The 7,280-nt window shown below is 39.7% G+C and overlaps 1 pseudogene; it reads right to left on the reverse strand.

The window, feature by feature from the left end:
* Positions 1-2,094: 2,094 nt before the first annotated feature.
* Positions 2,095-2,736, reverse strand: LOC101562009 (annotated as a pseudogene).
* Positions 2,737-7,280: the final 4,544 nt, after the last annotated feature.

The raw sequence follows: 7,280 nt of genomic DNA on the forward strand, positions 1-7,280 counted from the left end.
TAGCCATTGTGGGACTATTAGCCCATAATCAGCTCTGTGAAAATACCAAGTGCAAGTACAGAATCCACAATAAAGTGTCCAAAGATGACCTTTTCCCACAGACAAACTCGTAACTGACTCATCAATATGGGTTCCATTTCACGTACATATTTATGAGAGAGTAAATTATGGGTAAAGACTTTCACAGTTTACAGAGAAAATATGACTCAGTGCTAGCTGTCAGTCACACTCAGGAGAGTCCCTGAACTCTTGACACCTCCAACTGTGCCTTTGGAACTTGTGCAGTGTCCCGCTCGAGGGTGAGCCTGCTCCTCCTTGAGCACACTATCCCATCAATAAGCTTTGCCGGCTTGATGTTTTCCATCTGTATGACTGATCCACTTCTTCACTCAAGAGACTCAAAAATCTGTGTTCTTGGGACCCAGCAACATCCTGGTAACCAGCACCATGGCAATGGTCCTAAGTCTTTCTATATTATATTGCCCATTTTCTTGTTTTTCTCCATTTTCTCTCTCACATGGACAGTTTATTTTTCCTTTTTCATTCATCAAAATGTTTACGTTTTGTCTTTTTCTTTTGTTTTAGATAAGTAGCATCCAATTTTCTGTTCTGTTATTCAGCTATTTATTGATATATAGATATGATAATAACTCATATGCCCCAGCTTGTATACTGTGTGTATATAGGCTTAAATACTTTAAAAAAATTAGCCACTGTTATTCCTTCAGTTCTCCTAAAATGACCATTTATTTGTGTGTGTGCATGTGTGTGTGTACCTACGTGTATGAGTGTTAATGTACATTAGAATAGAATAAGTCCAAAACTAAACACACAAAAAAACACTTAATTTCATGAGTTCATCTGGCAAGAGATTCAGTTAGAGCTTCTTTTAATATAGAACAGAAGATGAGTAATAGATGAGTTAGTTTGCTCAATACTATAGGAATTTCTGCTTAAAGAAATTCATTCTTTGAAATATGACTTCAGTGTACAAAATGGACTACTAGAGAAAGATAAGAGTGGTTGGAAGAGAGAAGAAAGGGGAGTGAGAAGACAGGAGAGCCAGGGATGGAGGAGGAGACAGAAAATATTTTCCATGAGTGGTATGCATATACAGAAATGTCATGAATACATTAATTTGTACAATAAAAATGAATTAATAATTACAATTTTAAAAGGTTTTGAGATAATAAATTTGGAAGAATATTTCTGTTTTATCATTGGAATTGGCAAAAAACAAGAAACTGGACACTAAACTATCCAGATAAATTAGGTGGAAGAACTTTCCAACCTAGCAGATTGCCAAAAGCCATCCATAATCTCACCCCTCATCAACCTATGAAATCAGAGACTACTGGAGGTGTATAAGATCTTAGAGCCAGACTGTTTCATGGCTATTATTTTACCAAAAGGGAAACAGTTTTTCAGAGAGGAAGAAGGAAGAGAGGGAGAGGGAGAAGAGAGGGAGTGAGAGAGGGACAGGGACGGGGACAGGGACAGAAAGATTAGTGTCAGGAATCTTTGACATCTAACAGAGCAAGTTGTCCATAATTTCTGTTTTTGCTTTGTTTTGAGGATTTACATACAGGTTGTGCTACTTTTGAAATTCTTCCCCAAGGCTTGACTTAAAACTACAAGGGAAATGTTACAGCCAAAATTGGCTCTGTTTCTTCACTCTTACCCCTGAACATTTTTGCCTTTATCCTGTGAGTCTGAGTCACAGTTTGTTTTCTGCCTAGCTCATGCCAGTCCACCTCACTCATACATTCCGGAAAGGTTGCCTCTCAAAGCCCATGGGCTGAGAGGGTCAAATGCCTTCCAGTACTTAGCAGCCTCATTGTAGGAGGGAAAGAAGTGGACACTTGAGATGAAACTCTAGAATTAATGAGAGGCAGGAGACAGCGGCAAGATGGATGAGTATAATAGACCAAAACAAAATAAATACAAAGAACAAAAATGAAAATGAAAACTGTGGAACATTTTTATGCATGCCTTTCACCTTTTTTTTCTGATTAAATTTTATTTATGATCAGCTTGTCTGATCTTTTGGAAAGCAAACTTGGGCTCTAGCCATTCTGACTCCTAGAGGACACTATGTTCATGGGATAGCTGACTTCACTTCTATTTCTTGAATTCTACCTGAGTGTACACCTTGGTGATGTCATTGTACCTGCCTTCAGGAGGCTGGTAGTCAGAGACTGGTGATGTGTATTGTGGCCCTTCCTTCTCAAAGGGGAATAATCTGGGGTCCCTCTTGATGACCTCGACATTGAGCTCTGAGGACTCAAGTTTCAGCTCCTGCAGGGCTTTCTGTTGGGCCTCCAGCATGGTCTTGATGGCATCCCTCTCCATCTCATGCTCTTGCTGCTTGTACAAGGCCCACTTCTTCAGGAGAGCTCTCCGCTCACTCTCCTCAAAGAGAAACTCCACTTGAGGTCGCTGTCTTGATTTATACAAGAACTTCAGAGGGCCAATAAAATCTTCAATGGGGATTAGCTCTTGGCTAGCCTTCTCCAGTTTTCGTATCCTCTTTTTCAAGTGGTCTCTTGCTGCTTGATCTTTTTTATGATTTAACTTCTCCTTTCATAGAGGTTCTGCTCTCATGGGAATGAGTTTCCAGAAGGCCAACAACAAAGCTTGCTAGTGAGTATCTCTGATTTGTGTCCACCAAGTTCCAGGAAGCCCACTTGACAGATGCAGAGCCCAAGCAGCAGATCTCAGTGCAACAGTGGCCATGGCCTCCCTTGCCACCTGTGGGCAGTTTCTGGGAGTGCGCTTTTCTGAGATCTGGCACACCACAGCAGGGATATGAACCCCAGCGAACTACACATGCCTTTCAACTTTTGATGATTTACATCTGAAATGAGTATATGTATCCTCCTTTAACCCACGAATTGGGTGGCAGTAACTGTGAACATGCACTGTGACAAGGCAAGAGCACCATGGTGGAAGAGAATGGCAGTGGAAACCACTCACCTTACAGCAGCCAGGAGGTAGAGACAGTGGAAAGGAGCCAGCGTGGGTGCAGCTTATATCCTGTAAAGGAACAGACCCAGTGACTGCCTTCTTCCAATGAGACCCCACCTTCCAGTAGCCCATTGGCTATGAATTCGTGGGGAAGGGGGGAGATTGCAGAGGCTAGTACTCTGTGACACAATCATCCTTTTAACCCCATCTGTCAACAGTGCTGCATTGAGGACTGATCAAGCTCTCAGTACATAAGTTTTGGGGAAACACCACATTAAAAGCATAAATGAAAAACAAACATTTGTAAGGGATAAAAATATTATCTTAAATATAGTACAGGAACTCAGTGAAGGTATACACACTAGAATGGACAGAAGGGATGTTAGTAGCTATTGTAAAAAATTCAATTTAAGAATTGTATTTAAAGGAGAGTGAAAATGGGTAGTGAAGTACTTAGATATAAGGTTTCATCTTGCCCATCCATATTCAATGGAAAATCTTAGCTTCTGAAGTTTTAACCTAAGTAAACAACTTAGGATATTTATTTTCCCTTTTCTACTTTGGTTACTCCAGTTCAAAGAGAATAAAAATTCTGAGAAGTAAACTGTTAAAATACCAAGGCAAGCCAAAATTGAATTTTAGAGCTCATGATGGTATTTGAGATAGATGTGGGTTGTTTGTGTAACACTGCTCTCAGTGGTTTATCTCTAGACATTTTAAGCAGAAAATACAACTTAAGGCAAACAGAAATACTGTCACCTCCATAAATACATTTACTGCTGGTAAAAATGATAGATACATAGACTCCTCCACATATACTTAATATTTTGGAGCAATCCTTATCTGTCCTTCACAAGCAGAGGCAAGGTCCCTGATCTTCTATAGTAGCATCCACACTAAAGCTAAATTATTACATATCATGCTCCGCAAAGCAAGAGTCTGCCACTGAGGTCAGCCACATGAGCCACATGAAAGTGCTCATTCCCACCTGTGCCACAAGGGCTGGCCCGAGTAGGATGGCTGTACTGTGTGCCACTTATGGGTAGTATTTATATGCATTACGACCATTCCCTTTTAGAGTCTGTCCTTTTCAAGACCTGGCCAGATGCAGCCTGAAGATATGGTAAATTGCCTCTCACACCCTAGAGATTCCCTCCATTTGAGCGTGTGATAAAATGAAGGAAATGCTTTCTTTAGCAGCTGGTCTCTCAAATAAACTGCAATCCAGCATCTTTATAATGATCAGAATCATCACATAATGCTGCACCTGGATACGTCCATCCTGGCTTTGCAGTTGGACATGATTTCTGTTATTTTTATAAATCTTACCTGTGGTAATTCTACTTGCTTAATTCTTTATAAAAATATTATTACAGAATCCATTTTTTGCCACAGCTATGGAATATTGTTTTAAGGAAATATTAGCAGTTATAAAAAGTTGGAGTGTTATGTAGATATCAAAAAACACTATTGAATAGAATACAAAAAAGATATACACAGCTTATCTATTTTTCTACTTATATAAATTATTCATGGTCACATATGGGTATAGGTAAAATCATAAAAACTAGCTTAGGGGGAAGTTTACCATATTTTTGCCAATGAATGACAAAAGATTGGGAGGTATGTAAATAAAATTTTGGATTGAAAATACAAAGAAATATGGACATAGTGACACATACCTGTGACACAGCACTCAGTAGACTGAGGCAGGAAAATATTGTTGCAAGTTCAAGATCAGTCTAGGCTACAAAGTGAGCACAAAGCTAGTCTGAAATGCAGAGTGAGACCCTGTCTGAAAAAAAGAAAAACAAAACAAAGAATACTAGTAAGTCAAAGAAATAAGACTTACATGTGCAAACATATTGTCTCCTTGGTGTGAGAATGTTAAAGAGTAAATAAGTTCTAAAATGTACAATATGTGAAATGGGAAGAAATTGTTCAAAAGGAACCAGGATGGCTGAAAGGGGAAAGGATAGTAGAGAAAAGGGAAAAATGCAAACAGTTATAATATTAGTGTCTTTTAGTTAATTAAAAAGAAAGATTTGGAGACACAGTGCTAGCCCAGGCATGGTGAGTGTGGTGGGAGAGCTTCCCACTACCCTGCCTCAGTGGGACCTACTACAGGTAACAGCCCAGGCACAACATGTGTGAGGCCCTCTTCCAGCCCCTTGGAATGCCCCCCTCACTCCAAAACACCTCCCCCACCCCACCAGCCAAGTAGAAATTTCTGCCGCAATCCGTGTACCCCCAGACCCAGTTCTAGCCTAGGCCCAGTGAGTGTGTGGGAGAGCTGACTCTCCCTGCTACTCCACCTTGTCCTCTCCAGGCTCAGCTCAGGACAGGCATACAGGCCTGAGGTGAAACCCTGAAGCTACAATCCCTGTAGAGAGTGTAGGGGATAGAACCACCCAGCTAGTCCAGGAGCAGAAAGTCTTGCCAGAGGGGCACAGCAGGTTCACCTCCAAGGGCAGCATCAGGAAGGAGCTGAGCACATCAGTCAGACCCAAGCCAGGCACAGCTGGATAAATCCAAACTTTGTAGATCTGAACCTGAACTTCAGTATGCATTAAGGTTATAACTGCAACAAAGATCTACAAAAAGGTCAGAAGACAGTGCTACACAAAACGACAAGAAGGAAGAAAATGCATCCTCAGAAACCAAGCCCACCCACAACAAGTACAGAGGACACTAACACAGAACAAATTGGGAATCATACAGCTGAAAGCAATGAATCACCGGCTTCTGAAATAAAGAAAGAGCTGCAGAAAGGTATAGAGGAACTCAGATTGGAAATAAAGAAAAGAAATCCCTGAATTAATAACAACTGAAGTAAAGAATCAAATGCAGAAACATATGGAGGAAACCCAATGCCCACCCAGAAGAAGTGCAGAGGTCACTAACTCTGCTCAAATGCATGAATTAAGAGTGTCGATAGTAAATAAGCAACAGCAGAAAGTTATAGAGGAACACTGAGTAGCATTGTTTTCTGAAATAAAAAAAAGAATTCTCAGAACTCATAGCATCTGAAGTAAAGAAGCAACTACAGAAACATAGGGAGCAAATCCAATCTGAAAAAAAACACCACAGGAAAGAATTTATAACTGCTTCTAAAGAAGACATTGATTAAAAAAATTGAGGAGACTAGAAAAATGATGGATTCCTTGAATGAGCAATACAGGAAAGAAATAGATCGCATGAAGGAAAGACAAAGAGTTATAGAGAAAATTAAAATCTCAATCACAAGGTAGCAAAACCGTTTAAGTGAAAGTGAAGACAGAGTTTCAGATCTTGAAGAGGCTGGTGCAGCTACTGAAAAGGTAAGAAAGGATCTCTTAAAAAGGATCTCTTCAAAACAACAAACAGCAAGAAAGAAAAGTCCATCACCTGCAAGATGATGCAAAGATGAACAATGTGAGACTAATAGGCATCAATGAGAAAGAAGGAGTCAATACAAATGACATTAAAAAAAAATATGGGCAGAAGTAATAGCAGAAAACTTCGAAATATGAGGAAACAATCTGACATTCAGGTAACTGAAGCATACAGAATGTCAAGCAACCTCAACCCAAGGAAAAACACACGAAGACATATAATAGTCAAGAACACAGAAATTCAGCACAAGAATAATATACTGAAAGCCACTACAGAAAAGAAACAGATTCACATTCAAAGGAAAACTCATCAGAATTACGGCTGACATCACTTCACAAACCATGAAGGCAAGAGGACCATGGAGCAGAGAACTTCAAGACCTCTATGAAAACAAATTCCAGCCCAGACTAATGTACTCTGCAAAATTCTCTTTCAAGTTTGATAGAGAAGTGAAACTCTTATATGGCAAAGAACAGCTAAAGAATTTCGTGATGACAAAGCCAACACCACACAGGGTATGACAGATGTTCTAGAGAGGGAGGAAAATGATCAGAACTCCACAAATAGGATCAGAAGCAACCAACTAAATAGGGTAAGCAATTAAACACAGGAGAAAATAACAACAGGTAAATAACATGTCAATCATAAGTCAATACATCTCAATTCAAACCATCAATCTAAATGGACTCAATTCACCAATTAAGAGAAATAGACTGGCACAGTGGATTAGGAAACAAAATCCAACAATATGCTGTTTAGAAGAAACACATTTAACACAAAAAGACATTCATAGAAAAAAAAAGACACTCATAGGCTGAATGTCAAAGGATGGAACATAATATTACATGCCCCAGCCCCTCAGAAAAAAGCAGGGGTAGCAATCCTATTCTCAGACAGTCTCAACTTCAAACCAACAATGATCAAGTGAAATAAAGAAG

This window comes from Octodon degus, unplaced genomic scaffold, assembly GCF_000260255.1.
Source record: "Octodon degus isolate 3935 unplaced genomic scaffold, OctDeg1.0 scaffold00024, whole genome shotgun sequence".
In the NCBI taxonomy this organism is placed as follows: domain Eukaryota; kingdom Metazoa; phylum Chordata; class Mammalia; order Rodentia; family Octodontidae; genus Octodon; species Octodon degus.